The sequence below is a fragment of the Lissotriton vulgaris genome, chromosome 3_1 (assembly GCF_964263255.1).
Source record: "Lissotriton vulgaris chromosome 3_1, aLisVul1.2, whole genome shotgun sequence".
Taxonomy (NCBI): domain Eukaryota; kingdom Metazoa; phylum Chordata; class Amphibia; order Caudata; family Salamandridae; genus Lissotriton; species Lissotriton vulgaris.
In genome coordinates, this window is record NC_141689.1 from 86,948,396 (window position 1) to 86,971,224 (window position 22,829).

Below are 22,829 nucleotides of genomic sequence, written 5' to 3' on the forward strand. Positions count from 1 at the left end.
ATATTGGGTGACGCTGAGTGGCGGATCGGGCCGCTGACCGTGTCGGTGCCGGGGGTTGTGGAGGAGGTGAGGCTGGGGCTCTATCAGACCAGCTACGGGGCCTTGACAGGAGGACTCTGCAGGGAAGGCGAGTCTCCACCCCCCCTCCCGTCCCCCCCCAGATCCCCGCTGTGGACACCAGCTGACGCCGGCGCTCGCCCGGAGGGCACACTTTGGCAGGAGGCCCTGCCCCTCGCATATCACCACCCCGCAGTGCACTGAAGCTGGGACCTGAGTGGTGGGGCGCTATTGCACAGCGTTGCAGGCCCATGCCTTCCCCTGTGTGCAATTGACACTCACACTGGCACACTAAAACGAAGTGTGCTCCCCACGGCTGAGGGTTATTGGGCCCCACGCGCTGCATTGATCCTCCTGCTTTTGTCTGGGACTCTCCCCACCCCCTCCCCCCACTGGACATACAAACAGCCACGTGGTGCTACAGGATCGGGAGGCCATGGCGGGCAGGGGACCGAGACACACCGCCACTCAGGCGAAATTAGAGAAATATGCCTATGAAAAAGGGTCCTCCCCTGGCCACTCGCAAACTAAACCTGCAGAGGATGAGTGGTCCAAAAAGATCACCCTGGAGGACGTGATGAAGGCGCTGGCTAACGTGCAGGCGACGGTGGGCTCTGTATCTGCGGACGTCACCCTGCTGCGAGCGGATCTACACAAGATCCCGGACACAGTCAAAGAAGTGGAGATAGTGGCGAAGTCTCTTGTGGCGGACACTTCAGAGTTGCAGACTTCAGTTGCCGTTCTAGAAAGAGAAAATAAAGTACTGGCGGAGAAGCTCGATGAGCAAGAAGGGAGGGCAAGACGCAATAACGTGCGGATTATTGGTATTCCGGAATCAGAGGGTACAAGAGCGATGGATCTGTATGTTGAGGAGTTAATTACCACCAAACTGCAACCTAAGGGGCTTTCAAACTTTTTCTTGGTGGAACGGGCACACAGGGTGCCCGGCAGCAAACCTAAGCCGGGTGCTTCCCCTAGACCTGTCCTCGCGAGGTTATTCAATTTCAGAGACCGGGACGCCATCTTACAGGCGGCCAGAAATTCCCCACCGGTACGTGTTCTGAACTCAACAGTGACGTTCTTCCCTGACTATACAGCGGCTGTCTCTAGGAAGCGTCGTAGCTTCTTTGAAGTCAAGAAGCTACTCAGGACACAGGAGTTACCCTACTCGATGCTCTTCCCTGCGAGGCTTCGGGTGGTGGCAGACGAAAAGACGTGGTTTTTTGAAACGCCGGAGGCCGCGCATGACTGGCTGTAAGGTTGGCGCACTGTGGGCAGATCACACCATCGACCAAAATCGCAACCGAACCGAGACCCGGAGGGTGTGGCTGGAGGCGCGTACTCAGGAGGGCCTGACTTGAACTGCTCTCCACTCAACGAAGAGGAATAGGCGCCATGCACATGCCACGGAGACCCGACTTTGACAAGTGTTCCTGCTTAGCTGCGGGCCTGTGCCGCCTGGGGCTCCGGATTGGGGCAAGACTAGGGACTGGTACCTGGTTGAACTCTCCCCGACAAACAGTTATTGGGTGATGGGAGGGTTAAAGCGCTCTGCTGAGTTGGGGTGGTGGGCAGTTGAAAGTTCGTCTAGCAGGGAGGCAGGGAGGCTGGGTGCGTCTCAGGGTTGGGGGGTTCGGGGATTGTTCTTTGATGTTTCTTTTTTTGGTTTGGGAGGACGGCTGGTTGGGCTGTTTTTCCTTATTTCCTTCTTTTCTTGTATTGTGATGAAGACAACATGTTTCCTGAAAGTAGATGTATTACAGGATCCACCCCTTGAGATGTTAGGTACACGGACTGATGGCTGCACAAGTAGCGGATACAACTGAGACTCTTATAACCCGCCAGTCAGCTTTAACAGTTCTAACCTGGAATGTTTGGGGATTGGGGGATAAGGTGAAGCATGGCCTAGTGCTACAATACCTAAAGCGCTGTGGCCCGGCCATAGTTTTACTGCAAGAAACTCATTTGGTAGGCTCGGCATCAAAAGCAATGGATAGATGGGGATATAAGTTCATTGCACACGCAGACTTCTTATCGGGCTCGAGGGGGACAGGGATACTAATAAGAAAGAACTTTCAGTTGGTGGTTCAGCAGACACGTGTAGATACACAGGGACGCTTTGCAGCGGCAACAGTACAGTGGGAGGGCCAGCTTTTTAATTTTGTGTCGGTATACATTCCACCAGGCCTACATGCTACAGCGCACACTGCCCTAACGACCTTCCTCTTGACTTTGCCGACCGCAACATTGGTGATAGGGGGCGATTTCAATGACATTGCTGATCAGGACTTAGATATGCACCCACACACGACACCGGTGCGGGGAGCCGGACGACTCCACGGACTATGTGACGCCCTGGGACTCACGGACTGCTGGAGGCACAAACACCCTTATGATAGGCAATACACTTACTACTCAGCTGCCCACGATTGTCTCTCCCGGATAGATTACATCCTGATGTCAGGGGTGGGCTGCAGGGCATTAATGAGAAAGACATCCGTTCTAGAGGAATATCTGACCACTCTCCACTGCGACTCACCTACACGAACCACCGCCCCCATAGAAGCCGAATTTTCCCACTTCATGCGAGCTACCTGCAGGTCCCCTCTCTAATGAAAGGTTTAAATAAGGCTACCGAAGAATATTTCCAGGAGAACTCTGGATCGGTGAATCGACACAGTACCCTATGGGAGGCTTACAAAGCAGTCCTACGCAGACAGGCCATAGCCTCCGTTGCTGACCATAAGCGAACACAGCGACTGGAACTTGGCGCTTTGGAAGAGGCGCTTCACACTGCGATTCGGGAACAGGAGACCCGACCATCTCTCGGGGCTGCGCAGGCTGTCCGGCTGTGGCGCACCGAGTGGATGACATACCAAAAAGAAATGGTACTGAATATCATTCAGGCCACCCGTCATAGGATTTATGAGCTTGGAGATAAGGCCGGAAAGATGTTGACGGACAAGGAGAGAGCGGGTAGGGTCATTGCGCAGCTGACGTCACCTTCGGGTCATTTGACCTCGGAACCCGAGACCATTGTTGACCTTCTTGCAGACCACTACGAAACACTGTATACCCCCCTGGCACAGTACTCGATTGAGAAGGCATACGATTATATCTAAGACTTGACTATTCCTACCCTTCCCCCAGAAACGGCGCTCCAACTTGAGGCGGATATCACGGTGGAAGAAATACAAGAGGCAACCTATGCATTGGCGTCTGGCAAGGCACTGGGCCCCAACGGGCTCCCAGTGGAGTTGTACAAAATCTCGGCCCAGGTCACAGCCCCCCACCTCCTCAAAATGTTTACCGATAGTCTGGAGATAAGAGAACTCCCTAGAGATCAGCGCCTCGCCACAATTATTCCGATTCATAAACCCGGTAAGGCGGCTGAGGCTTGCGCCTCTTACCGCCTTATCTCTTTGATAAATGCGGAACCAAAAATCCTCGCCAAATTATTAGCGCATCGACTGGCGCACCTTACTACCTTGGTGCACCCGGATCAGTCTGGCTTTATGCCGTCTCGTAATACGTCACTTAACCTACGACGTTTGCAGGCGGTTTTGGCCCGCCGGGACACTATAAAAGAACCAGCTGTTCTCCTTTCCCTTGACGCCACTATGGCGTTTGACACCGTGGAATGGCCCTATTTATTTGCAGTGCTTCACCATATGGCCTTTGGCCCCAAGTTCTGCTCCTGGATCCGATTACTTTATACCGGACCACTGGCCCACGTGGCAGCGAATGGTCACATATCTAGGGACTTCCCGCTCGGTCGAGGGACTAGGCAGGGTTGCCCACTCTCCCCCCTATTGTTTACTCTGGTCCTTGAACCGCTGGCAATTTGGATCAGATGGGAACCGTCCATTAAGGGTATCAGATGGTCTCCGACGTGGGAGGATCGCATATCTTCCTCTATCTCACCTCTCCCAAAAAGTCAATTCTTGAGATTCTTAACGTCTGCGAAAAATTTGGAAGAGTGTCGGGATATAGGATAAACTGGACTAAGTCGGTTCTATTTGTTCTTGCTGGCCACCCACCGTTGCTCCCGGCGAGTTGCCCCTTAACTAATACTAACAAGGCGTTTAAATATCTGGGTATTTATGCCTCGTCAGACCTGATCGAATTCTACGTCCTGAATTTGAAACCCCCACTGGACCGTTTCAAACGGGATGTGAAAGTATGGCGTTCCCTCCCTCTTACTCTCCTGGGCAAAGCCGCACTGTTCAAAATGATGACGCTTCCCCACTTCCTCTACATTCTCGAGAATACACCGTTCCCGGTCCTCCCCTCCTACTTTGCGGCGATCTCATCTGCGATCTCGGTATTGCTGTGGGACGGTGGGCCGGCACGGATTGCGTAATGCAAACTGGTAAAAGATTGGTATGATGGTGGTATATCACTCCCTAATATAGAACTATACTACTGGGCGGCCCATCCCAAACAAATTAACTACTGGTTGCATTCCCGCAAGATGAACCAGCTTACTTAGCTGTTAGACAATGCTTGGAGCCCAGAGGGTTGTTGCGAAACCTTTACAGCCGTAGTGTGCCGACCTACTTGGTCGGGCAGACGCGACACACGATTCAACTCTGGTATAAGGCACACAGACACCTCCAATGCGCTAACGCAATTACGCAAATGACACCATTGTGGGACTCATATAGACTAGGTTTCCTTTGCAACAGTAAAGGATTCCAGGCGTGGGATAACCTAGGAATATCGGTGGTGGGAGACCTTTGGAAGAAGCGCAAGGTAGTGGACTTCGCGTTTCTACAAAACAAATATGAGTTGGCACAGTCTGGACATTATAGGTACATTCAAATCCGCCATGCACTGCAGACCGCAATCCTAGCAGACACATCCATCCATCCATGCAACCTTTTATCCATTCATACATCCAGCCACCCTTCCATCCTCCGATCCATACATCCATCCTTCATCCATCCACCCTTTCATCCTTCCATCCGTACATCCATCATTCATCCATCCACCCTTTCATCCATCCATTAACCCATCATTCATCCACCCATCTTTTTACACATCCATCCATCCATCCATCATTCATCCATCCACCCTTTCATCCATCCATCCATCCTTCATCCGTCCACCCTTTCATTCTTCCATCCATACATCTATCCTTCACCAATCTATCCTTCATCCATCCACCCTTTCATCCTTCCATCCATACATACATCATTCATCCATCCACCCTTTCATCCATCCATTCACCCTTCATTCATCCACCCATCTTTTTACACATCCATCCATCCATCCTTCATCCATCCACCCTTTCATCCATCCATCCTTCATCCGTCCACCCTTTCATTCTTCCATCCATACATCTATCCTTCACCAATCTATCCTTCATCCATCCACCCTTTCATCCTTCCATCCATCCATCATTCATCCATCCACCCTTTCATTCATCCATCCACTCATCATTCATCCACCCACCTTTTCACACATCCATCCATCCTTCAGCCTTACATCCATCCATCCACCATTCATCCACCCACCTTTTCACACATCCATCCTTCAGCCTTTCATCCATCCACATCCATCCATCAGCCTTTCATCCATCCACATCCATCCATCTTTCCGCCTTACATCCATCCATCCACCCATCATTCATCCACCCACCATTTCTGTGCCTCTCTCATGGGGGGGGATCAGTATCTCTCTGCGTCGTCGTCCTTCTTTCCTACTCCCGGGAGGGCATCTCTGTGCCTCCCTGCTGGGGGGCGGGGGACGTGTCATGGGACCCACAGCTCCAGGTGCGCAAGATCCATTGAACTCAAAGGGCTAAACTACAGCCACTCCCCCAGGCCCCCCTCCCCTCAGCACCCCCCAGGACCCCCCAGCTCGTGTATGTGAGCCCGGCTGAAACAGCTTCAGGGACACACATACAGTCACACCCAAATACTTGAAAGGTCTTTAAAAGACCTTTTACTTGTTAATAAGGCGTTGATGTTTTTCACACCTCGGTGTGAATTGGGCCTCCGCTGTGAGCACCCTTGATCAGCCCATTGCCAGGAACTGCACTCTGCAGAATCTGCGACCCCCTTCCTAGGACTCCACGACCCCCCTGGGGGTCGCGCCCCACAGATTGAAGACCGCTGCCCTAGGGTGACTTGGCGCTACGCTCTGCTTATGCGATAGTCGGAGGGGGTTCAGTGAGTAAAGAGCCAGGTTTTCAGACCATTTCTAAAGGAGAAAAGGTCTCCGTCATTTCTCAGAAAGAACGGAAGCTCGTTCCAAGCTTTGGACGTGCAGGTAATAAAGCTCCTGCCTCCTCAGCTTAATTTCTTAACAATGGGGATCTGGACATTTTTTGCTCCTTTATACTGCAGGGTTCTGGTCGGGCATACCATTTTAATTTTTGCCTCAAATGGTCAGGGCCAATACCGTAGAGATCCTTAAATGCTACACATAAGGCCTTAAAATAAACCCTTTGCTTCACCTTGAGCCAATGTAGCAGAGTTAACCCTCTTTTTACCAAAACAAATTTCGGTATGCCTGTCCGAAGACTGGCGACTGCATTCTGAGCTATCTGAAGCCTATTAAGATGTTGATTTTGGGCATTCAGATAGATGCCATTACAGTAGACTAGGCGTGACATAACTAGGACTGTGACTACTGTCCTGAAGTCCGTTTAAGAAAGAAAGGGGTTTAATTTTTTTTTTCTTTTTTGTCCTCATTTGCCATCCCTTGTTCCAAAAAGAGAAATAGAAGCACCGACCACCGTATGTGTCCATTAGGAACCAGGGTGGAACCTTCTCCTTACCAAGTTTAGGACAAATATACCAGACTGGCGGAAGATGATTACAATGAAATTTTTTTTGCTCCATCTTAGGCACGTATTTGCCTGCTGGAACAGGTTGGTTGTCGAACTATTTGCGCCCTGCCACCACCATGTCCTTGGAGTATATAGGCATAATCATCGGACCCCGGGGAAAAAAAACCTGGGCTATTCAAATGATCATTGTTATCTCCTTTGCACCAACAGATTCCAAAATGTAAGATTACGTTTACTGCAGGTTCTGGCCATGTCCACTTTTGATGTATCGTATGGTGACATTAACCAGCCAGCATGGGATGGAGCCTTGGAGTCAACCCAGTATTTACAGATCTGTCTTCTTGCAAGCAGGATTGCATAGAATAGAAACGTTTTTGCTGGTCCAGATACCGTATCTTCCAACCCAAAGATTATTAATGGCAGGGTGATGGAGATTGATGTTTTAAGGATTGAATCCAAGGTGGTCTTAACTTCGTCCCAGAAATCAATTGGATGCGGACAATCCATGAACATGTGTATATCAGAGGCTGCGGGGAGAAGGCGTTTGTTACAACACTTTCCTGGTAGGAATTTGGAAAGCCTTAGTGGCGAGAAATAGGCGCGATGTACTGTGTACAGATGGTTTCGCCTCGGCCACGCTGGTTTTACCGTTTTATAAAGAAGGGAGAATGATCTGGTCCAAATGGCACCCTGTACACTCATGTCCTGGTCCCACAACTCCTCAGGGAGAAGTCCCCATCTACCTCCTCTAATATTGTCCAATACCATAGTGCTACCTCCTTTCTTCCCCCTTGTTTCTCTACCAATTTTTTTTCTAAGAGGCAGTTCTTCCCTATTGGAACCTTTTTCCTGGATAGCTCCCGGACCCAGCTAACGAGTTGCATATACTTAAATCTTGTTAAACCGGGGCCAACCTTTTCGTACAAGTTTTCCCACTCCACCAGCATTCTTCCTGCTAATAGGTCACCCCCAACTACAAATCTCGGCTTCCTTGATCGGGACTGCTAGGCTATCATTCAGGCATGGGGGAAGCCCCGGGGAGTCCCAGATCGGGGCAAAGTTTGAAAAATAGGCCAGTCCTAGAGTTGTTTTTATTTGCACCCAGTCCTTTACCAGAGATTGTAGAGTCTTTAGTCTTACTTTTTTAAAGAATCTCTGGTCACCAAACTTAAACAAAAATCCATTTAGTGGCAAATTAGCCCCAACTACCATGGCTTTAAACATTTTCCCGTTTGAGGAGTCTGATGGAACTTTTAATAACATCGTTGAATGGGTCAGTTGTAAAGCCCAGGCGTAGTACTGCAGGTCTGGCAGTGCCAACCCTCCCTTTTCCCTCCTCCTCAGTTTCTTCCATGCCAGTCTGCTTGCTTTATGTCTCCAGATAAAGGAGTTGATTTCCTGTTGGCATTTTTGAAGCTGTTTTTTGTCAAAGGTTAAGGGGATAGAATTGAATATGAACGTATATTTGGGGAGGATGGACATTTTTACCAGACTTATCCTCCCAAGAAGCGTCAAAGGGAGAAAGGACCAAGATTTTAATAATGCCCTACATTCTCGAGAAACCCGGTCTAAGTTAGTCTGAGCTAGTTTGCTAATATCCTGAGTGATATTTATACCCAAGTATCGCATAGGAGTACCTGTAAGGTTTAAATGATCTAAATTCCAAGTCATTTCTCCGTCTTTCCCTCGTTAATTTCATATCCGGAGATCCGCCCGAATTCCTTTGCCCTATTTACAACAATGGGGAAGGCTTCAACTGGGTTAGTTGTATAGACAAGGATGTCATCGGTATAGAGTCCTACCCGCTTCCCCCACCCTCCAAATTCAAATGGTAGAATGTTAGACTCTTCTCTGAGTACTTGCACAAAACGTTCTATGTACATATTAAAAAGGAGCGGGGAGAGCGGGCAGCCCTGCCTAGTGCCCCTCTTAATTTCAAAAGGCTCAGTACAGGCGCCGTTGATCGTGAGCCTGGCTTTTGGGTCCCTGTACAGGAGGCTGATGACTCGAGAGAACCTTTCCCCAAACCTAAACTTTCTCATAACAGCAGTCAAATAGGGCCAGTTGACTCGGTCGAAAGCTTTGGTGGAGTCTAAGGTCAGGATACCCAGAGGAAAAGAGAAGGTTGAGGCGATGTCGATTGTGCCGATCAGATCAGAAGTAAGATCTGCCAGCTGACGCCCCTGTATAAATCCCTTCTGATTGTCGTGTATTATTGAACCTATCTCGCTCCCCAGCCGCGTTGATAAGATGGCAGCGAAGATTTTATAGTCATCGTTTAGGAGCGAGATTGGCCGATAAGACCCACAATCAGTCGGATCCTCTCCTGGTTTGGGTATCAAGACAATGGTTGCCTCCTTCCATGACTCAGATGGTGCAGCGCCTTCCATAAAGATGTCATTAAAGAGTGTCCTCAATGTTGTAATAATAGCGGGACCCAGCACACGATACAATTCCCCTGGTAGGCCGTCTGGTCCCGCCGCCTACCCTCGGTTTAGTCGATTGATGGCGTTACGGACTTCTAGCTCAGATATTTCTTTGTCCAGGCTGTCCCTTTGTTCTAATGAAAGAGAGGGCAATTCAATCTTATTTAACCAAGCCTCCCGGGCCATTACATCATCCGTGATCTCCTCCTTGTAAATATCCCTTAAAAATTCATGGAAGGCACTTCCAATTCCTAAGTTTGAGGTTCTAGCGGTCACCCCCCCCCCCCCCCCCATCCCCCCCACCTTTATTTCCCTAATATATTTTTTGGCTTGGTCTGATTTAATTTTCCAGGCCAAAACCTTGCCTGCAGCCTCTCCATATTCAAAGTGTTGAAGCTTGCTATCTTCCCACCTCTTAGCCACTCTACTTTGAAGTACGTTTTCTAAGTCTTTCTTTAACTCCTCCCACCTCTTTTGATACATTGTCGGAAGGAAAACATGGCGGCCGCTGGTTAGGGCGGTTTGCGCGTCCGAGGCAGATCTCTCCCCAGCCTTGGTAGCTATGATTATGTGATAAACCAGGCACCTACTTTTTGCCAGGAGCAGACGCAGAGGACTCCCGGAGGTCTTGTGGTCCCGAGAGTGTGGGGTGGTTCGGCATTCGGCTTTGTCTCCGTTTGAATCAGCTTCTCTGATCATATCGGCGGACTGCGGAGCTGCGGAGCAGCGCTGGTTGGATGTGCGTGAGTATGACCTCGCCCTTCTCCCGCGGTGGACTGAAGCAGCCGTGGAGCTTCGGCGCGGCCGCACTGCGGCAGCCCGCGGTCTCCTAAGAGGCTGCCTGGGTAGAACAGAAGAGAAAAGGCAGCGAAGGCAGCAATCCATCCCTTTTTCGTGGAGCGGCCATTATTGGATTTGGACTTAGAGCCTAAAAGAAGCGGAGCTAGCAACACTACAGCGACATTCTGTGGAAATCCAGCTACTGTCATTAGGAGGGGGTACAGGGAGGTGAAGGTGGAAGGGACACTAAGCCCGTAAATCACGCTACCACAACCCCTGGCAAGAGAGCTAAAGGCAGGAGAAAGGGAAGAGGAGGAAAGAGCATTCCCACTACTTCTAGTACTAAAAAATCTGCAGAAGGAAAGAAAGTGTCCTCATGCACTACACGAAACGCTCATTCAGCGAACGAGTACGGAGTGGGGGCAGAGGGAGAGGTGTATGATACCACAGAGGACGATCCTGCAGAGGACTCTCAGGAACTCATAGCTAGAGAGGGAGGGCTACACCTCCTACCTAACAGCAGCACCAGTTCAAACACCCAGGCTAGGGGCAATAGAAGAACTAAGGGGGGTTAAAAAGTGCAGTATGAATCACTCCCTCGCTCTGCTCCTTTTTTAAGGTTCTTTCCCAAGTGCTGGATAGCCATCAAAGTGTAGGGATGGCTAGTGGGCCGGGTGAAAACAGTATGAATAATACCAAAGCCACCAAGGGCGGTGAGGTGTCCGAATCAGAAACTTCAGCCCAGGTGGCTCAGTTAACACTAACGGGAAGTAGTGGAGGTCCCGATCCGGTCAGTGACATAACAACACCCGGAGCCCAAATCTTGGGAGAAATCATTGGGGACGACCGCTTAGAGGTACTCCTTTTAACAATGAGGGAGTAGATTAAGTGTGGATTCTCAGAATCTAAGAGTAACCAAAACGATATCAGGGCAGCTTGTGAGACACTTGAAAAAAAAGTGGACGGTCTCTATGAGAGAACAGAATGCCTGGAAGGAACAGTGGGGGAGTTAAAAGCTAACCTCTAGTCGTCAGAGAGCAAGATCCAATGTCTTCGGAGGGACGGAGACGCAATGAAAGAGAGGGTCGAGTCCCTGGAAAATTATTCTAGGAGAAATAATCTCAGACTCCTGAAGGTCCCCGAAGGGAAAGACAGAGGCGATATGAAGGCCTATGTCGTGTCCCTATTGAAGAATGATCTGAATTTGTAAGAAACAACAGAAGATTTAGAAAAGGACATACAAAGGATCCACAGAGACCCCTTTCGCCTCAATCCAGGGAGCGAGAAACCTAGAAAAATCCTAGTGAATTTTCTAACATACAGCCTCAAAGAGAAAATTTTGAATCTTGCACTTAAAGCGAAATCTCTAAAGGCACAAGATTTCTCCTTCGAAGTTCGATCCGACCTGTCAAAATCCACCTTAGATAGACAGTGGGAACTTGGCCAGAGAATGGAGAGGTTTAGGGCCCTGGGTGCGACTGTGCAGATGAGGTTCCCTGCATTCTTGAGGGTGATGTTTAACAACAAGATGCACAACATCTGTTCCCCTCTTGAGGCAGATGAATTGTTAGCCTCTATCAGGGACCACACACAAGGCAGACTCTAGGCAGACTCTAGGGCCCCTTATTTCCACTTTTAGTGCTATCTACTTTTAGCGCTATTTCTAAGGTAGATAGCCCTATAGAATAGATAGATGCCATAGTCACCCTGTATATGCAAAATTCAATTAGTGGGGGTTCATCTGACAAAACTAATAGAATGTACCTTCGTCAATCGTTCAAAAAAAAAAAAGAACAAAACATAAATAAGTAATAATTATGAGATTAAAGATAATTATATAAAGTTAACCACTAAAAATAGTTAACAATAGTTAACAATAGAACAATAAAAAAATGAAAATAGAAGAAATATTAAAATAAATATATAAATAAATAATAATTAAAAAAAATAAGGGCTCTTGTAATGTAGTCACAACATAAGGGGGGGGGGTGGGGAGATGGGCTAACATGCCCTGTCGTCCACTGCCAGACCTTCTGTGTATGCTTTCTGTGTAAGCCAGGCCTCCGGAGCTTTAAATGAGTTTACACAATCAGCGATCACTAATATTACCTCTATGATAGACAACAAGGCAGGGGTAGAAGGTCTGTCAAAGGACGTAAATCTGGCTATTCATCTGGCCAAGAAAAGTAAGGGGGGTTATTCCATTTGGCTTGAAATTCTGTCTTTTTAAACGTAATGCAGTTTTTTGGAATGGTGGGTCTTCTAGGCCCTATAGGTGACCTGGAGAGACGGCATAGGAAGAAGCCATGATTGGGTTACAATTTTTAACCTGGAATGTCAATGGCCTGCGTGTGAGGGGCAGGAGGCATAAAATGATACAATATCTCAGAGACTCCCCCGCACAGGTCATCGTCATCCAGGAGACCCATTTACTCAAACATGAGGTGAATGAAATGCTCAAAAGGCTTAAGTGGGTAGATATGTTTCTATGCACAGACCACAATACCAACACACGTGGGATCCTTATTATTTGTAAAAAAACAGGCAAAAGCTCAGATCATAGAATCTCAGGAGGACCTTAGTGGGCGATGGCTTATAGCCAAAATACGGTTAGACGGTAGACCATTTATTTTGGTAGGGTATTATGGTCCAAATCTGGAAGATCCTTTACACCTGAATAAGATCCAGAGCCACCTGATCTCCTCCCAAGATCCGGTGATATGGGTAGGAGATTTTAATCTTGTTCTAAACCCAACTTCCCATATTTAGACAAGTCCCCTAACTCCAGAGCAGTGACGCACTCCAACTCCAGGCAAACCTTGTTAGCAATTATGACAACTTTTGGACTTGCTGATGTATGGAGGGAGAGAGCGGGTAACATCTTGGGGGTTTCATTCCGGAACCTCAAATATAATCATAAATCTAGAATAGACTACGCTCTTTTCAGTTACATCCTCAAAGACGCTGTCAAGGACCTGGTTTATTTACCATCGCACCTATCAGACCACTCAGCTATTCTCTTCACCGTAACCCTTTCTCAGCAGCCAAGACACACTACCTGGTCGTTTGATCGGACAATTCTGCTAGAGGAGGAAGAGTCTTGTTTTCTCATTGCAGAGTCCACCTCGTTCTTGGAACTTAATTTAAATTCTGCCAAGATTGCTACGGTATGGGATACACTCAAAGCCTATTTAAGGGGATGTATAACCACCGAGCCTCTTACAGAGCGAAGAAATACAGAGACGCAATTACAACTATTGAGCAAGAATTAGCAACTATAGATCACAAGAGTGGATCCACCGTTCCATCCCCTAAGGAAGAAAGGGGTTTAATTTTCCTTGAAATTCACAAAATCAAAAAGCAGGAGGAAACTTCTTGAGCGTATTTGATCATTGAAAGTCAATCTATTGTCCACAATGACCCCCTAGTTTTTTACTTTCTGAGTTGGAGGAGGCTGATTTCCCATCGCTAAGGGCCACCAATCTGGGGTCCAAATATGAGGGTTGTTATCAAATACAATCACCTCAGTCTTGCTTGAATTCAGCTTCATACAATTTAAAGCCATCCAGCCTACTATGGCTTGCATAAAGTCATGGAAGCGAGCTCCAGCCTCCTTTTCATGACTGTTTTTGATGGATAAAACGATCTGTGTAACGTCCGCATGTGAGGTTAACTGGAAACCAAAAGCTCTTATCAGTGCACCTAATGATATCACATAAATGTTGAAAAGGGTGGGGCTCGGGGCGTAGTCAAGAGAGCCATCATGGCGGACGCAGCTTAACGGAGCTCCGTCCCGCCAGACACAAATCCGCCTATATATAGGTTTGCAAAATATATTGTGGCCTAAATTACTGTGTTTTACCCGCCGCCGCCTCTGAAACCATTAGTGTGCCGGTGGTCAGAAGCGCACCCTGTTCTCCCCTTCCCCCCCCCCCCCCCCCCCACAGCCGAGTAAAAGCTGCTGGGGCCCCCCCATCTTAGGTGAGGGCACGAGAAGGGCGAGCAGACGAGTGCTCGGCCCCTCCCGCTCTCGCCATTACAAAAGCCCCATTCACACTCCCCCTCTGACTGCTAGTGTGTGTAGGAGTGTGGTAAGAATCGTCCTGAGGCGGAAAGCCGGGACCTTTTTAAAACAAAAACGCTGTACCTGCTAGCGCTTTTAATATTGTATTTTAATTGTGCTCTTATCATTTTTAACATTTTGTTGACTGATTGTAATAGTTTGTAAAATATATTGTGGCCTAAATTACCGTGTTTTACCCGCCGCCGCCTCTGAAACCATTGGTGTGCCGGTGATCAGAAGCGCACCCTGTTCCCCCCCCTCCCCACAGCCGAGTAAACGCTGCTGGGGCCCCCGCCATCTTAGGTGAGGGAACGAGAAGGGCGAGCAGACGAGTGCTCGGCCCCTCCCACCCTCCCGCTCTCGCCATTATAAAATGGAGCCACTGCACCGAAAGCGCAGCGGGCGGGCGCGCCAAAGGCAAGCCCGTCTGTGCCCGTCCGCGACAGTCCGGGGCACGGGGCCATAACCCCTGGCCCTTCCTCTAGTCATCTACATCAACGGAGGAACGGCGTCACTACATACTCAGGCAGCGAACTAAGGCAACTAAACACCACTGGCACATCGCATTATGCCTCGTGTGCACAACTGGGCCCTCTGAACACCATGGGACCAGTTAGGTGTCGGAATTGCCCCTGGATGAATGACCCCTGGCACTGTCCTATTAATCTCACTACCCCCAACTTGGTCTTAAAATGTATTCTGCTAAATGTAAGGTCCCTCCCCAAACACGCCATCGAAATCTGGGACATTCTCGAAAACGACCAACCAGACCTAGCCTTCATCACAGAGACATTGCTGGACAACCATAGTACCCCGGACATCGCTACGTCCCTCCCAGATAACTATAAAATACTCAACCTGAATAGGGAGAAAAAGAAGGGAGGTGGGGTAGCTTTATTGTTTAAAGACTCCCTCACTTGCAGACAGGAGGTAATTACCCAAGCCAGCAGCCATGAAGCTATGGCATTTTCAGTATCCATCAACACCACCATCTTACTCGGCGGTGCCATTATCTATAATCCTCCTGGCTGCACCTCTGACTTTAACGCCCAACTCCTATCACAAGCTATGCCAATATGCCTTCAGAATAAAAATATACTGCTCATAGGGGACTTTAACATCCACTATGAAGACAGTAACAACCCTCTCACCAGACAACTGATCGAGAATATGGAGATCCTACAGCTGTACCAGAAAATTAATCAGCCAACGCACAGGGCAGGACACACCCTTGACCTGCTGTTCTCCAATATCAACTCCATCTCTATTTCGGCCATTAAACCTTTATTGTGGACGGACCACTCTTTGGTCTAGTTTAACTTTCACCTACCCACAAAAAACCCTAGGTCCTCCAACTAAATAACAACCCATAGGAGAAGTTAAGCCAACTTCAAAGTTGAAACCTTTCGGAAACACTTTGTCCATCCTTCTAGAGGAGAGTCAGGTGTTGACGAAGCAACAGACAGACTTCAGAGCCACATCGCTTCAGCCCTGGAGCACTGCTCACAGCCCCCACGCGATGCCAATCCCAGGCGCACCGTGTCCGAAAACAGGTACGGGCAAGAACGGAAGGCACAAAAAAGGAAATGCACAATGCTCGAACACAAATGGAGGTTAAGAAGAACTCAGGAGACGAGGGCTGTTTACAAAAAAGAACTGTCACAATATACTAAAGCCATCAGGAAGGCAAAAAAAGCTTACTTTTCTAGCAGAATCTTTGAGAATAAGAACTCCTCAAAAGAGCTTTTCAAAATTGTAAAAGAGCTCTGCAGTCCTACCAATCTCTCGTTCAACTTGACTCTCAAGGCTGCATTCTTGCTCCCTTTTTGTTTTCCCTTTATATTAATAATTTGGAGCAGTTCCGGTTAGGTCTGAAGGCAGATTGCCCAAGGGTGGGGTCGCGTCATATTCCTGTTCTGCTTTATGCAGATGACGCGGTACTGATCGCACGCACACCGAGGAGTCTAATAACCCTGATCGACGGATTTGTTAGGTTCATGAGTGCCTTGGACCTCTCTGTAAATCTGAGTAAATCCTATGTGCTTCTGGCAGGGAAAAAAACCACCTCTAAATTTACATACAAAATAGGGAGCCACATTGTGGAAGAGGTTAAAACGTTTCCCTACCTTGGTGCAACATTTGATGGTGCCCTGCGATTTGATACCTTGGTGGAGGAACGCTGTGGTAAAATGATTGCATCTAACGGGGCAATTGCTAGCTATGGCAGGAGGCTAGGAAGATGGTCCCCGGAACAGGTGATAAACCTGTACAGCTCTGTATCATGCTCCAAGGTAATCTAGGGGGCAGAAGTATGGGGCTTTGTTAATACCACTAGCATCCAACGAGAAGAAAATAAATATCTGAAATCACTTTTGAGGGTACCACAAAGTACTGCTGGTTTGATTGCCCATAGGGAGTTAGGGAGACCATATATAGAAGATCTGATAAAATTGAGGCCTATTATCACTTGGCTAAAAATCTGGGTCAATCCTGAGGCGACACTAAGTAGAGAAATCTTATCGGACTGCCTAAAGAGGGACAAGTGTATGCGCATCCCTTGGCTCCTTTATGTGAAGAATACCTTAGAGGAGCTAGGTTTTGGGAACCTCTTTTTTCATCCTGTAACTATTGTAGCCCAGAATAAACTGCATGTAGGGAGAATTTTCGTAGAGCGGAAAAACCTGCGCAGAGATGAGGCTGAAGGGTGTAAAAAGACTGTGAGGGCCCATCACCTAGTGAAGAGCGTGGAAGTTGTGGAGCCATACTTGTTTCTTATGTATAATGCACAGGATAGGTTCCTGATGTGCCGTTTCAGATTGAACCTACTCCCATTCATGTTGGCATCACCAGCGGGGTTTGCTACATCAATAGAACAGAAGGGGCCCTGCGGCTGCGACAACAGGTCTCCGCAGGACTCCCTTCACTTGGTTTTACTCTGCCCCTTTTACTCAATGTCCCGACGCAAATACCTTGTAAATATTTTGAATAAAGCTAATCTGGTCCACGCTAGGGAGGCACTAGTATTCTTACAGAAAGCCGAGGAACCCTTAATACTGTGTAGTATTATGAACTTTATTAAGGTAGCATTACGATTAAGGCTTACTAGAGGAGAAGACTGAAATGTTTTTATTCTAACTTTTAAGTGTTAAATATGGCTATATTGTTGTAGTTATGTTTTGTAAATTCATTGTACAAAGAATTCTGAAATGTTTAATGACTTTTTATTATGTAAATATGAATGTGCTTTTATGGTGTTTTTTAATCACCGAATAAAGATTCTTTGAATTTGAATTTGACTCCCTCTCAAACAGGCTGCGACAAAATGAATAACTTCTTTTGCGAAAAAATAGACAAGATCTATTCATCCTTCTCTAAACCCAAAACAGACAGCCGGATGGATCACGAGTCCTCCTCCCCTCAAGCCTGCTGCACTAGCTTTGGCCCTTAATCCGAAGAGGAAGTAGGCAACGCAATGCTCGAAATCAAATCTGGCTCCCCCTTGGACCCCTGCCCTCATCATATTTTCCGGCAGCTCATTCTCCTGATCTGTCCTGCAGTGACTCGGGTATTAAATCATTCATTAGATGCTGCAGAGTTCCCATCCAGCTGGAAGATCGCCACAGTCACTCCCCTTATAAAACAAGCATTTACAATGCAATGGTTTTGCCTTTGTTAAAGTTAGAGCTATTGTCATTGCTCTTGACATTACTTTTATTTATGTTTTTTTAACAAAAATAAATGGCATTGTCATTTACAATGCCAATAGCTTAATCTTTTGCAAATGCCACACACAAACACCCACAGAGAGCCCCTCCACACACACACAGAGCCCCCCCACACACACCCACAGAGCCCTCCACACACACACCCACACAGAGCCCACCCACACAGAGCCCCCCACACACTGCGAGCCCCCCCACACACACTGCGAGCCCCCCCCACACACTGCGAGCCCCCCCCCCACACACTGGGAACCCCCCCACACACACTGCAATCCCCACACACTGTCTGGCAATGTACATCAGGCCCTCAGAGTTCCATACAGCTTTGGGGAGGGTTATTCTGCAACTGTTCATTATAAAGAATATATTATTTCCCAACTATACATTAAAATGATATTGCAAGACACCTGCAGTTCCAAGACTTTTTTAAGTAACCCGCTTTCGGACTCTTTCCCCTAGAAGGTCACAATGCTCCTTGGTGACTTGAATTGAATTTCCCTTTACTCCATAGCAGTGCTGTTGAGTAAAGGGAAATTGTACTAGAAAAAACAATGTCTTCCACCCTTTTACCAAGTTATCTTGGTTAGTGGGAACCCTTTACTCCACAGCACTGCTGGGTAGTTTTGCTTGGCAAAGCATGAAAGTATTTTTGAAATATGTTTTTAGGTCTGCTTAAAAATCTCTAATATGTGGAAACTGTGCTGTTAAAAGCACCAGTGAGCCCTGCTCTTACGTCAATTCTTGATAAGGATCCATTACATCTGCCCCTGAAAGGCATTGGTAGAATGACGAGGAAACCCCAGGTCAGGGGTTTATGCCCATCACTTTCAAGGTTCACCACCGAGCCCTGCACCCAGAGAGCAAAGATATATATCATATAAAATAATGTATACGGTGCAACTTTGCCTTTCTTTAATACCACAGTAGCACAGAGGAATGGAGATATGAACACAACATGTTTTAAAACAGAAGTCTCTAATACTACAAATACTGACATATCTGTAGTAAACTGCTTCCTGGCTCATAGATTTGACAGTAATTGGAAGGGGACGTGCCAGCCAATCCTTATCTCTGCTTGGCACCGTTCAGTCCGGTGAATGCCAAGGCTGGCCCATGCCCCATCACAGCAGCCCCTGGGAGCCACATGGCACAGACGCCATCAGCAGCTGTAATGAAGATGATTCCAATCTGTTTTCACACATTACCAGCAAAGGACAGAAAGAGGAAAGCGATTGAATAGCTTTCGCCTCAAATCTTATCCGAATATCTGTAGAGATACCGGAGATGAGTGCATGAGATGACGTGTGTCCAGGCAATAAAGGTACATCTGGGGAGCTGTGGTCTCAAGGTCAATTCTTCTTTATCAGTGCACATATCCACGCTCAAAGAAATGAGAAGATCCATCAGTAGATGAATGACTAGCATTATTTGTATGCACAGCTCTCATAAAGAGCCATTATGGTGAATGGCTTGGTTCTAAATCCAGTAATTCACTGTTGTGACGTAACTAAGGTGGGTAACAAAACCTGTAATCCCCTGTTGCTGCCTTGAAAGAACTCGAGGCTGCTCTGTCTGGGCTCTGTAAGAACCTCTCAGAGCTGTGCTGGAGAACAGGGAGCACAGCTTCCGAGGGGGAGAGAAGAGAAGGGCTGCTAGGATTTGTATATAATGCTTATATTTACTTCTCGGTGTGTTAAGTTTGGCTGTTTAATTTTCTAAAATGCTTATGTGCGTTCATCAGTTAAATAAACATGCAATTGTACGGCCTCTATGTATTCTCAGAACACAAAATAAATATGAATACCTATACGATGAGTGAAAAGAAATGGAGAAATACAAACGGAAATATTACTAAAAGAATGTGCATAGGAGCCCTAATTATGATGGTACTGCTGGGGTGGGTCGTGGGTAGACTACAGGGTGTAGATTTCAGTATTTTCTAAGTACCCTCCGTGCTCTGGCCGATACATGTCTCGGAATGCCATGGAGCCGTAATTATGATGGTATTGGAGGCCGGGTGGGGGTGGGGGGGGGGGGGGGGGGGGATAGGGTGCGAAGTACTTTCTAATTACCTTCCGTGCTCTGACTGCAGAGTGAGTCATTTCGCACAGTGTGATCTTCGGCGCACGGCACCAGCCAGTCCACCGCCGGGGCTGCAGCCTCCATGCACAGGATGAAGAGGTAGCCACAGGAAACGGCTTGTGCAGTGGCAGTACGGCACACACTGCTCTTGGATGGAGGTGCTACTCTTGCATGTCCACGGACAGCACAGTACCCCTGCTTCCACACAATGGCAGCGCTGGACACTCTGGTCTTGGTTGGAGGGGTTGCTCCTGCGTTTCCACATACAACACAATCCCACGGCTTCAGCACTGTGGCATCACTAGACACTAGTCTCGGTGGTAGGTGCTGCTCCTGCGTGTCCACAGACAGCAAAGTCCCCCAGGGAACATTCACACACAGTCTCACTTTACTTGCCTCAAGTGTCCCTCCCTGGACTCATGGAGGGGGTGGCATTTCATCGAGGTAGAAACATGGGCCTACAACCCCCAGCATGCATTGTACCCATATATGGGTGTAGACTTGGCTGCCTCGACTGTAAAACGCGACACTTACCAGGCGCAAAGTCCCCGCCTGCGGTTGTGCTGACCAGGACTGCAAGAACCAGAATGCAATGGGAGTTGGCGGGGCTTGGCCTGCCCACAGCTGAAATGGAATAAAGTGTGAGGGGTGTGCGCCGCAGCGCGCTGATTTATAGGCTTGCTCTGGCTCTTTAAGGCCTAATGAGAGCGGGTATTTTTTCTTTTAAATAAAAAAAAAAAAAGCTTTTCGCGGTTAGACGGGGAGTCGGTTGAGCTGGGGCCGGAGGTCATGGAGGACGGACAAGGAATGGATCCGCTTCTCGGGAAGGTTGGCTAAAACTCAATGTTCATATTTGGGGGTTATCTATAGAGGTTAAGTTTAAAAATCTCTCTTCTGGAAATGTGTGCCGGTCTTCTACGAGGGGGGCCCTTCTCACAGTTTTCTCTGAATCCCATTGAACGAGTCGCTTTATAACTTGTTTTGCCCCTTTAGAGCGGGGATATTTTGACTCCTTTGGCCGGTGTGGGGGGCCCGCCCGCTATGAACGAGCAGACGACACTGGCCTTTAGAGACTGCCCCTGCCCCAGCCCGCCAGTCTCGCTGACACGTACTTGAGCCGACAGCTGCTACCCACCCCAGCCCTGCCAGCTTGTAACTTCGCCCTCCACATCCAGCGCTGACAACTGACTCTGCCCCCTCTGCTTTACTGGCCTTTCCGAGGCGGTGCGTGAAATCTGACTGATCCTGCCCCAGCCACCGGCCGCTCAAAGGCTGCCCTGTCAGCCCCCGCAGCCCCCCAGGGCTCCCTGAGGCTGCTCTGTCGAACCCCCCCCCCGCCTCTCTGAGGCTTCTCTGTCGAACCCCCACCCCCCCAGCCTCTCTGAGGCTGCTCTCTCAGCCTCCCCCCCCCCTGCCCTCCCCAGGCCGCTCTGTCAGCCCCCGCAGCCCCCCAGGCCTGCAGTCTGCGTGTCCCCTCGGCCTGACCTGTAACGTGCGTCTGATTTTGAGTTTGGGCTCTAAAAAGTTAAAAACCGGCCCTCGAATTCCTCACTAAGTCGAATTTTCAGTAAATAGCCGGGGTGCTCTCAGCCGCAGCGCCTACCGCCCTCCACCCCGACCGGCTGAGCCCGTCTGACCTGAGCCTGAGCGCCTCCGCGTTCTGAGCTGGGCCAGCCCAGCTGCTAAGGTAGCTCAGGGGGTGGAGTGCCGAACGCAAAGAGGTGCGCGTAGCCTGCAGGCTTGAGTTGCAGCAGGGAACACCAGGCTTTCAGCCTTCTGAGGTCGTTCCAACGTGCTCCACTGAGCTAGGCAGGTGTAGCTCCTAGTATTCAAGCGCCAAGAGGCCGTTGAGAGTGTGGCATGCACTGTTTTGCACCCTGTCATCATCGAGACCCCCAAACTGGCACCAGCTGACTCTGCAGGGAGAGATTCTCCATTTGCAGACAGTGGGAGTCAGGGTCACCCCCAGTTCAGAAATCTTTACACCCCGAGAAACACTGGTGAGATGTGGCGGCTGCGCCTTGATTAACCCCGGCCTCCCTAGTGAACGGATTCTATTTCACAGAGAGAACATGTGCCGAGGTTAATGAGGTGAGATGGTGCTTGGCCCGCCCCCTGGCAGCGCCCGGGGGTGCCCCTGCCAGCACACGCGCTTCTAACGAGATTGCCTTTAAACTGTTAATGGGCAGGTCTCGGCTCAGCGCCCCCATGCCCCCGTCCACCCTGCCACGGGTGAGTTGGCTTCTTTACCTCAGGGCTGATTACCCCCAGCGGTGCTCGCCAACGGCCACGGAGTGCCATGGAGACTGGGAGATGCCAGCTGCCCGGCCTGGCAAAGCGATCGCCTTCAGCGTGCACTTGGAAGGTTTACTGAGTGACGTCACTGTTCATGAAATCACACAAGCACACACTACATGGACACGGGGCCCCGCGTGCGCTGTGACATCACACACTCGGACAGTCCACTGTGACATCTCACAGTCTACTGTGACACACACAAGCAAACACTTCTGGATCACAATAAACAGGAGGCAGGCCCTCATGTGCGCTGTGACATCACACAATCACAGTCCACTGTGACATCACACAAACAGTCTACTATGGCATCACACAAACAGTCTACTGTGACATCACACAATCAAACACTCCTTGATCACAAGAAACAGGAAGGAGGTCCTCACGTGCGCTGTGACATCACACAATCAGACATCCCACTGTGACATCACACACTCAGATCGTCCACGTGCACAAAGGAGGTGGGCTTTGCGTGCATTGTGACATCGCCCAAACAGTCCACGAGCAGAGAGGAGGGGCCTTTGTGACATCACGCAATAAAGCAGTCTACGAGCACAAAGAAGGGGGCAGATGACCTCACACATTCATTGTGACGTCGCACAAGC

The 22,829-nt window shown here is 48.8% G+C and overlaps 1 protein-coding gene across 2 annotated transcripts in view; it reads left to right on the forward strand.

Moving 5' to 3' along the window:
* LOC147726003 (uncharacterized) overlaps positions 1–22,829 on the forward strand; it is a 618,497-nt gene that overhangs the window by 285,216 nt on the left and 310,452 nt on the right. The window lies entirely within an intron of this gene.